Below are 11604 nucleotides of genomic sequence, written 5' to 3'. Positions count from 1 at the left end.
GAGACTGCTACCGTTTGGGCAATTGACCGTTTAGGAGATAGAAACGGCGAGCATAACGCGACTAACAGTGGGCTACGTATGGAGCATGGTAATGGCGCTGGAGGTGTTGAGAACAATGACAAGCCGATGACTTTGGTGACATTCCTGAAGGTGAATCCCCCCCAAGTTCAACGGGGACAGTTGTGGCATCTGAGGCAGACAACTAGTTTATTGGAATAGAAAAGTTGTTCAGGGCACAGCAAATACCCGAAAGATAGTTCATTGAGTTTGCAACATATATGTTGAAAGGAGAGGCTGAGCATCGGTGGCATGGAGTGCAGAGGTTGTGGCAACAAAACATGGGAGAGATTCTTTTGGAAGATTTCAAGGAGAAGTTTTATAGAAAATACTTCTTGAAGTCTGTTTGCGAAGCTAAACAGATAGAGTTGATGCAATTGAGTCAAGAAAACATGTCAATAGTTGAGTATACTCGGAAGTTCGAAGATTTGTATCATTTTTTGAAAATATGCCAAGGAGATCCTGATAGTTTTGAAGAATGAAAATGTCTAAAGTATGAAGGAGGACTTCGCGATAAGCTAATGCACTCTTTAAAGCCTTTAGAGCTTCAAAAGTTTGCAGAACTCGTCAACAAGAGCCAGCTTATGGAAGACTGTGAGTAAAAGATGGTGGCAACAATGATGGGTCGTTAAAACTTACCACATAGGAATGCTAACAACTTTCACCGACCTGTGTTTCAACAGAGGGTGCCTTTCATGAATTTTGGAGTACCTCAGCATGGTAACCAACGAGTTGAGAATGCCTCTAGTACATTTACTTTTGGGAACGGAGGTCGACCAAGGCAGAACATTAACATGCAACCCCAAGAAGACTGCATGGATCAGTTATGTAGGCAGTGTGGAAAGGATCACCTTGGCAGGCTGTGTCAATTCAAAGCACACACTTGTTTTGTTTGTAGAGAAATATGGCACATTGCGATGGATTGTCCAAAGAAGCCTAATCGAGATCCTACTAGAGCATTACAACAAGGGCGAGTGTTCGCTATGTCTGCCGATGATGCTACTAGTTCTGACTCCTTGCTCCAAGGTCAGTGTTATGTCAAGACTCGTTCCTTAAATGTACTGTATGATTCTGACATGTCACATTCTTTTATTTCATTAACCGTTGCGCGTGAGTTGGGATTAGTTTTCTCTAAACTGAGTTTTAACCTAGTTCTCAATACACCCACCTCACATAAAGCATTGACCAACCTTTTTTGTCGACAGGTAGCCTTCAGTATTGAAGGTCGATCTTTTTTGCTTGACATAATCTCATTACTTTTGTTTGGTGTAGACATTATCTTAGGGTTTGATTGGTTATCTAAGAATCATATTCTTCTTGATACTGGATCAGTAGTTTCTCATGCTTTATACCTAGATTTTGTGAGAGTTTCTTATAATAGGAGTGAACGTGAGAGGTGCGTTCTATTAGTGGCCAGCTCGAACATTGGTGAATTAAACCTGGAGTAGAACCAAGTGGTGGTAGATTTCCCTGATGTGTTTCTGGAAGACATACCAGAGTTTTCTCCTTGAAGAGAGATTGAGTTTGGCATCGACCTGGTACCTGGAGCTAAACCGATTTTGGTAGCACCCTATCGTATATCTCCATTCGAACTGGCAAAACTGAAGAAGCAGTTGGAAGAACTATTAGGGAAAGGTTTTGTTCGTCTGAGTGTGTCACTTTTGGGAGCCCCAATGCTACTAATTAAGAAGAAGGATGGAGGAATGAAAATGTGTGTAGACTATCGACAACTAAACAAGGTTATAGTTAAGAACAAGTACCCACTTCCTCTAATAGATCAGCTGAAAGGTGCAGCAGTATTTTCAAAGATTGACCTACGATCGGGTTATCATCAAATTCAGGTAATGTAAGAACTGCGACTAATTTACCATTTAATTAAATAAATAATATTACCCAAAAATAAGATCCAAAAATTTAGAATGAGAATTAGAGGATTTAAATATGATTTTTGGACTCAGTAGATTTTTCTGAGACAGAAAATGTATTTTTTTGCAAAAAATCGAGTGAAATCGTGAACCAACAGCCGAACCGGTTTAAGTTTGTCCGATACTATGGGAGAAAAAACTAAAAACAGTAGAAAACCTTAGGAAAATATTTAAAGTAAAAAACTGGGCGTTAATTGTAAAGGTTTGGTCCAAAGTTCGGCTAAACGGGCTAAAAATACTAATGGGTTGGACCGGGCCCAAGTTGGGCCCAAGCCAAACATATATATAAGTTTAAATGAACCTTTACACTCTCGTAAACACAACACACACCAGCTGCATTGAGAGGAGAGGGAGAAGAGAGAGCACTATTCACATACAACTTCTTTCTCTTGTATCTCGAGCTACAATGCTTCGATTCACGTACCGTCAACGGCTACGCAAAGCTCTTGTTGAGCCCGTTACTTTCATCAATCTTTCATAGGTAAAATTTTGAATTTTTCCTTCCTTCCTGATGCTCTAAGAATTTTGAGTTTGGTGGGTGTTGGTCTTGAGAAAAAATTGTGTTTTGGTTGTTTAGGTGTTAATCATTAGTGAGGAAATATTGGGTTCTATCCCAAATTTCAGTGAATGAGGTAAGGTTTCTCAAGAACCCTTGTACATTGATTAATTTGGAGTGTTAGGTTTTGATTTATGTGAAATAAATGATGTTAGTTTGAATATTGGAGCTTGTTGAAGTTGCTTTGGACATTTGGGAGCCTTTGGATTTGAGTTGGTGGCTTGTTGGTGCATTGAAGCTTGTTAGAGTTTAATTTTTGGGTTTTCGGCATATTGAGAATCGGCCAAGGTATGGTTTCGGTTTCCTCTATGTAATATGTAATATTTCTGGACACTTTGACTAGTGACCCATAAGATAGGATTGAATTAAATTGGTTGTTGGAATTGTTGTATGATGATGTATGATGATTTGATGATTTAGGATGTTGATGAATTGAAATGTTGACATTGATAGTATGGTATTAGAGATTGAGATTGAAATTGATTATGATGATTGTTGGTAATGGTGGAAAGATAATTGAATTAATGTGTTGGTTGAGAAATGAATGTATTGTTATGTATTTGATAATGGGGATTGATGATTGCATAAGGTGGAATGGTGAATTGAGGTATGAAAAATGTGAAATTTGATGTGTTCTGGGAGTTTGATGAGATTGTGGTTTAGTTTGGTTGTAAAATTGGAAAATTGAGAATTTGTGAACTTTGGGTAAAACTAAAATTTAGATGAACTTCAATAAATCATATCTTGAGCTACTGTGCTTGAAATTCAATACAATTTTATATCAAATTAAAGATAATTGGACAAGCTTTAAAATAGTTTAAATTTTGTAGAAATTCGAATTTGGTAGAAGAATATATGATTGTTTAAAGTTTGCTGTCAAAATCTAAATTCTGCAATGTTGTAGAAATTTTGTGATTTTTGGTTTGTGTGCGCACACACACCTCGTGGATTTTTGAACCTGTGCGCACGCACACACATGGACATGGCTACTGATGGGAACGCTAGCACGCCCTGTGCACACACACAACCAACGAAGTTCTGCAAGCTGTGTGCACGCACAGCCTTGTGCGCACGCACACGTTGGAAGGTGCATTCTGTTGAGGGCGTTCGCACGCCTTGTGTGAGTGAACAGAATTGGAAAATTTTACACTTGTGCGTACGCACACATTTTGAAAATCCTCCTGGATGTGCGCACGCACACCCTTGTGCGTACGCACATCTCCTGTTTTTCAACTAAGACTTTGTTTTTAACTATTTCACCTTCCCAACAAGCTTGTAAACTTCTGAGACACCTATTTAAGACTCTTTGGCTTAATTTTGGGTATCAAAACATGGGAAAGGTCCTAGGAGATTTACATTGGTATTACTTCGAGAAGTTAGAGAATGGAGGCTTAGGTTTCTGGCATATTGAGGATGGATTTGGTGGAGTAAGAAGGGAGAATAGTATATAAATTGAGAAACTGATGAACCATTAAGCTCGAAATGAAAGATGAATTGACAGTGGTTGAGATGAGTTGAGGACTCAGAGTTGCAATGATGAATCATTGATATACTGAATTAATAAATTTTTGAAAAACCACTGATGTAACATTTTTAAATTGATATTGTTCAGACGCTATGCGCCTAGTAGGGACGGTGGTTGGATCCCGCCTGTCCAGGTAGTGGCGGCGGCATAAGGGTGGTGGTTCGACCTGTTTGCGTTGAGATGTGAGGTTCGTGGCAAGAGTATCCTACTCGCATCCCTTCGGATCACTAGAGTGTGCAGGCACAAAATCTTGGATGGTGTTCCAAGCACCTGTTCCGAGGGTTACTTGAAACTGTAGGTCGATCTTGGACGAGATCTTCTATACTGGTCGGTCCTGTTGTGTCCAACTTGTTGGACTTGGTGGTGGTGCTGATCCTTCGTCACCGGAGGGTGGTGGTACCTGCAAGGGACTCCGATGCTTACGTAACCCGTAGTTGGACCATTTTCACTGAGAGGACGGGAGGTAGCCATTGACAACGGTGAAGCCCGAACATACAACTTGCCATAGAAAAGAGTATGAATGATTGAATGAAGACATTAGGAAAGCAGAGATTCAGAAGGAATGACATATCTTCATACGCTTATCTGAAATTCCCACCAATGAATTACATAAGTATCTCTATCTTTATTTTATGTTTATTTATCTTTCAGTTATGAAAATCCTATAACCATTTGAATCCGCCTGACTGAGATTTATAAGATGACCATAGCTTGCTTCAAGCCAACAATCTCCGTGGGATCGACCCTTACTCACGTAAGGTATTACTTGGACGACCCAGTGCACTTGCTGGTTAGTTGTGCGAAATTGTGAGGAAAGTGTTGAGATTACGATCGCATGTACCAAGTTTTTGGTGCCGTTGTCAGAGATCACAATTTTGTGCACCAGGTTTTTGGCGCCGTTGTCGGGGATTGTTCGAGTTTGGACAACTGACGGTTCATCTTGTTGCTTAGATTAGGTATTTTTCTTTTTATTTTGTTCTTCAGAATTTTTAAGAATGAATTCTAGAGTTTCAGATGATGCTTTTATCATCACATGAGCTAGTTGATTCCCATCAATTTGGTTGTTGTATGCAATGTCTTGCTGAAGCTTGGCCGACCATGTCTAATCTTTGTAGACTGAAGCTTTAGACTAACATTGCATGATTCCTGGAATTCTTATTAAAAATCTTTGAGTTTCTTATTTTCTTTTTCAAAAAAATAAAAAATAAAAAAATTACAAAAAAATAAAAAAACATAAAATCAAATATATTTTGTGTTTCTTATTTGAGTCTAGTGTCAAATTTTAAGTTTGGTGTCAATTGCATATTTTTAATTTTCCTTAAAAATTTTCGAAAACTCATGCATGGTGTTCTTCATGATCTTCAAGTTGTTTTTGATGATTGTCTTTGTTTGATCTTGTGATTTCATTGTTTTGTGTCTTTTCTTGTTTTTCATATGCATTTTCAATTTGTTAGTGTCTAAACATTAAAAATTTCCAAGTTTGGTGTCTTGCATGTTTTTCTTTTCTTGAAAATTTAAAAAAAATAAGTTCTTGATGTTCATCGTGATCTTCAAAGTGTTCTTGGTGTTTATCTTGACATTCATAGTGTTCTTGCATGCATCATTTGTTTTAATCCAAAATTTTTATGTGTTGAGTCATTTTGTGGTTTTTCTCTTTCCTCATTAAATGTAAAAAAAATAAAAAAAATTTATCTTTTCCCTATTTCACTCATAAATTTTGAAATCTTTGGGTTGACTTAGTCAAAATTTTTAAAATAAGTTGTTTCTTGTTAGTCAAGTCAAGATTTCAATTTTAAAATTTATCTTTTCAAAATCAAATCTTTTTCATTTTTTTCCTTTGTTTTTCGAAAATTCTCAAAAATCTTTTTCAAAACTTTCCAAAATCTTTTTCCTATTTTTAACTCATATTTGTCAAAATTAATACTAACAATTAATGTTTTGATTCAAAAATTTCAAGTTCGTTACTTTCTTGTTATGAAAGATTCAAACTTTAAATTTTAGAATCATATCTTTTGATTTCTTGTTTGTCAAGTCATCAAATTTTAAAAATCAAATCTTTTTAAAAAAAATTATTTTTCAATCATATCTTTTTAAAAATCAAATTTTCTTCAACCATATCTTTTCAATCATATCTTTTTAAAATCAAATCTTTTTCAATCATATCTTTTTCAAATATTAATTTCAAAATATCTTTTTCTAACTTCTTATCTTTTCAAAATTAATTTCAAAATCACCTAACCACTTTTTCACCTTTAATTTTCGAAAATCACTAACCATTTTTCAAAAATAATTTTCAAAATTATCTCCCTCTCATCTCTTTCTATTTATTTTATTTATCTACTAACACTTCTCTTCTACTCATAATTCGAACCTTCTCTTCTATCTGTGTTCGGATTTTTCTTCTTCTTTCTTCTCATCCTTCTATTCTTCTTCTCTTCTACTCACATAAGGGAATCTCTATACTGTGACATAGATGATTTCTCTTCTTTTCTGTTATCTTCTTTTTCATATGAGCAGGAGCAAGGACAAGAACATTCTTGTTGAAGCTGACCCTGAACCTGAAAGGACTCTGAAGAAAAAGCTAAGAGAAGCTAAAGTACAACAATCCAGAGAAAACCTTACAGAGAATCTCGAAAAAGAAGTAATGGCCGAACCCAACAATAATAACAACGTAAGGAAGATGCTTGGTGACTTCACTCACTAAATTCCAACTTCCATGGAAGAAGCATCTCAATTCCTGCCATTGGAGCAAACAATTTTGAGTTTAAGCCTCAATTAGTTTCTCTGATGCAACAGAATTGCAAGTTTCATGGACATCCATCAGAAGATCCTTTTCAGTTCTTAACTGAATTCTTGCAGATCTGTGATACTATTAAGACTAATGGAGTTGATCCTGAGGTCTATAAGCTTATGCTTTTCCTTTTTGCTGTAAGAGATAGAGCTAGAATATGGTTGGACTCTCAACTTAGAGATAACCTGAACTCTTGGGATAAGTTGGTCACGACTTTCTTAGCCAAATTCTTTCCTCCTCAAAACCTGAGCAAGCTTAGAGTGGATGTTCAAACCTTCAGGCAGAAAGAAGGTTAATGCCTCTATGATGCTTGAGAAAGATACAAGTAACTGACCAAAAAGTGTCCTTCTAACATGCTCTCAGAATAGACCATCTTGGATATATTCTATGATGGTCTGTCTGAATTGTCTAAGATGTCATTGGACCATTCTGCAAATGGATCTATTCACCTGAATAAAATGCCTGTAGAAGCTCAGGAACTCATTGAAATGGTTGCAAATAACCAGTTCATGTACACCTCTGAGAGGAATCCTATGAGTAATGGGACACCTCAGAGGAAGGGAGTTCTTGAAATTATTGCTCTGAATGCCATATTGGTTCAGAACAAAATGTTGACTCAGCAAGTCAATATGATTTCTCAAAGTCTGAATAGATTGCAAGCTGCATCCAACAGTACTAAAGAAACATCTTCTGAAGAAGAAGCTTATGATCTTGAGAACCCTGTAATGGCAGAAGTGAATTACATGGGTGAAGCCTATGGAAACACCTATAATTCATCATGGAGAAATCATCCAAATTTCTCATGGAAGGATCAACAAAAGCCTCAACAAGGCTTTAATAATAATAATGGTGGAAGAAACAGGTTAAGCAATGGCAAGCCTTTTCCATCATCCTCTCAGCAACAGACAGAGAATTCTGAGTAGAATCTATCTAGCTTAGCAATTATAGTCTCTGATCTATCTAAGGCCACTCTCAGTTTCATGAATGAAACAAGGTCCTCCATCAGAAACTTGGAGGCACAAGTGGGTCAGTTGAGTAAAAGGGTTACTGAAACTCCTCCTAGCACTCTCCCAAGCAATACAGAAGAGAATCCCAAAAGAGAGTGCAAGGCCATAACTGTGACCAACATGGCTGAACCTGGAGAGAGTGAAAAGGCAGTGATTCCCAGTGAGGAAGGCCTCAGGGAACATCCATTGGCCATTAAGGAGTACCCCAATGAGGAACCAAAGGAATCTGAGACTCATACAGAGACCATAGAGATTCCATTGAACTTTCTTTTACTATTCATCTTCTGAAGAAGATGAAGATATTGCTGAAGGGAAAGTTGCCCAGTATTTAGGAGCAATCATGAAGCTAAACGCCAAGCTATTTGGTGATGATACTTGGGAGGATGAACCTCCATTGCTCAATAATGAACTGAATACCTGGGTTCAGCACACTTTACCTCAAAGAAATAGGATCCTGGTAAATTCTTAATACCCTGTACCATAGGCACCATGACCTTTGAGAAGGCTCTGTGTGACCTAGGGTAAGGTATTAACCTCATGCCACTCTCTGTAATGGAAAAACTAGGAATCTTTGAGGTACAAGCTGCAAGAATCTCACTAAAGATGGCAGACAAATCAATGAAATAGGCTTATGGACTAGTAGAAGACATGCTAGTGAAGGTTGAAGGCCTTTACATCCCTGCTGATTTTATAATCCTAGACACTGGGAAAGATGAGGATGAATCCATCATCCTTGGCAGACCTTTTCTAGCCACGACAAAAGCTGTGATTGATGTTGACAGAGGAGAGTTGGTTCTCCAATTGAAGGAGGACTACCTTGTATTCAAGACTCAAGGTTCTCCTTCTGTACATATGGAGAAGAAGCATGAAAAGCTTCTCTCAATACAGAGTCAAACAAAGCCCTCACATTCAAACTCTAAGTTTGGTGTTTAGAGGCCACAACCAAACTCTAAGTTTGGTGTTGAGAGGCCACAACCAAACACTAAGTTTGGTGTTGAGAGGCCACAACCATACTCTGATTATCTGTGAGGCTCTATGAGAGCCCACTGTCAAGCTATTGACATTAAAGAAGCGCTTATTGGGAGGTAACCCAATTTTTATTTATCTATGTTGAATTTCCATTATTATTCTATGTTTTCTTTAGGTTGATGATCATGTGGAGTCAAAAAAATAACTGCAAAAAAATCAAAGCAAAATAAAAAATAACATAAAAAATAGCACACCCTGGAGGATGAACTTATTGGCATTTAAACGCCAGTAAGAGTAGCAGAATGGGCATTAAACGCCCAATCTGGCACCATTCTGGGCGTTTAACGCCAGAAATAGGCACCAGACAGGCGTTTAACGCCAGAAACAAACTACAGCTTGGCATTAACTGCCAGGAAAGGTATAAAAGCTGGTGTTTAATGCTAGAAATAGGCAGTAGTTTGGCATTAAATGCTAGAATTGCACTCTAAGGGCATTTTGCACGCCTAAATGGAGCAGGAATGAGAAGTCTTTGACCCCTCAAGATCTGTGGACCCCACAGGATCCCCACCTATCCTACCTCTCTCTCTCTCCCCTCACACATCTCTATAACACTCTACCCAAAACACCACTCACCTATCAAATCCTATCCTCTTACCTATATTCTCTTCACCAATCACCTACATATCTCTTCCCCAAAAACCCCATCTACCTCTAAAAAAATTCAAATTCCTTTCCCTCTCAAACCCAACCCAAAATACACACACCAAACCCTCCCCCCACTCCTATATAAAACCCTCATCCCTCCTTCATTTTCACACATCACAATCCACTTATACCCCATTGGCCGAATTCACTTTCTCCCTCTATCACCTCCACTTTTCTTCTTCTTCCCCTTCTTTCTTTCTTCTTTTGCTCGAGGACGAGCAAATCTTTTAAGTTTGGTGTGGAAAAAGCATTGCTTTTTGTTTTTCCATAACCATGTATGGCACCTAAGGCCGGAGAAACTTCTAGAAAGAGGAAAGGAAAGGCAAAAGCTTCCACCTCCGAGTCATGGGAGATGGAGAGATTTATCTCAAAGGTCCATTAAGACCACTTCTATGAAGTTGTGGCCAAGAAGAAAGTGATCCCTGAGGTTCCTTTCATACTCAAGAAAAATAAGTATCCGGAGATCCGACAAGAGATCCGAAGAAGAGGTTGGGAAGTTCTCACCAACCCCATTAAACAAGTCAGAATCTTAATGGTTCAAGAGTTCTATGCCAATGCATGAATCACTAGGAACCATGATCAAAGTATGAACCCGAATCCAAAGAATTAGATTACAATGGTTCAAGGAAAATACTTAGATTTTAGTCCAGAAAATGTAAGGTTGGCGTTCAACTTGCCAATGATGCAAGAAAACGCACGCCCCTACACTAGAAGGGTCAACTTTGATCAAAGGTTGGACCAAGTCCTCCTGGACATATGTGTGGAAGGAGCTCAGTGGAAAAGAGACTCAAGAGACAAGCCGGTTCAATTGAGAAGACTGGACCTTAAGCTCGTGGCTAGAAGATGTTTGGAGTTCATCCAACGCTCCATCATTTCTACTAGCAATCGATCCGAAGTAATTGTGAATTGGGCCATCATGATCCATAGTATCATGATTGGGGAGGAAGTGGAAGTTCATGAGATCATACCTCTAGAAGTCTACAAGGTGGCTGACAAGTCCTCCACTTTGCCAAGGTTAGCCTTTCCTCATCTCATTTGTCACCTATGCAATTCGGCTGGGATTGACATAGAAGGAGACATCCTCGTTGAAGAGGACAAGCCCATCACTAAAAAAAGGATGGAGCAAACAAGAGAGCCCACTCATGGACCTCAACAAGAGCATGAGGAAGCCCCTCATCAAGAAATCTCTGAGATGCCTCAAGGGATGCATTTTCCTCTACACAACTATTGGGAGCAACTCAACACGTCTTTGGAAGGCTTAAGTTACAACATGAACCAACTAAGGGTGGAGCACCAAGAGCACTCCATCATTCTCCATGAGATTAGAGAAGATCAAAGAGTTATGAGGGAGGAGCAACAAAGGCAAGGAAGAGACATAGAGGAGCTCAGGCGTTCCATTAGATCTTCAAGAGGAAGAACTAGCTGCCATCACTAAGGTGGACCCGTTCTTTGATTTCCTTGTTCTTATTTTTCTATTTTTCAAATTTGATGCTTTATGTTTGTCTATGTTTGTGTCTTCAGAACATGATCATTAGTATCTAATGTCTATGCCTTAAAACTATGAATAATTCCATGAATCCTTCACCTCTCTTAAATGAAAAATGTGCCTAATTACAAAAGAACAAGAAGTACTTGAATTTCAAATTTTATCTTGAAATTAGTTTAATTATTTTGATGTGGTGGCAATACTTTTTATTTTCTGAATGAATGCTTGAACAGTGCATATTTTTTATAGTGAAGTTTATGAATGTCAAAATTGTTGGCCCTTGAAAGAATGATGAACAAAGAAAAATGTTATTGATAATCTGAAAAATCATGAAATTGATTCTTGAAGCAAGTAAAAGCAGTGAATAACAAAGCTTGCGAAAAAAAGAAAAAAAAGAAAAGAGAAAAAAAATGGAGAAAAAGAAAAAGAAAGAAAAAAGAAAAAAGCAAGAAGAAAAAGCTAATAGCCCTTTAAACCAAAAGGCAAGGGTAAAAAGGGATCCAAGGCTTTGAGCATTAATGGATAGGAGGGCCTAAAGGAATAAAATCCTGGCCTAAGCGGCTAAATCAAGCTGTCCCTAACC

This window comes from Arachis hypogaea, chromosome 4 (genome assembly GCF_003086295.3).
Source record: "Arachis hypogaea cultivar Tifrunner chromosome 4, arahy.Tifrunner.gnm2.J5K5, whole genome shotgun sequence".
Lineage (NCBI taxonomy): Eukaryota > Viridiplantae > Streptophyta > Magnoliopsida > Fabales > Fabaceae > Arachis > Arachis hypogaea.
Note: the sequence above shows the minus strand (reverse complement) of the source record.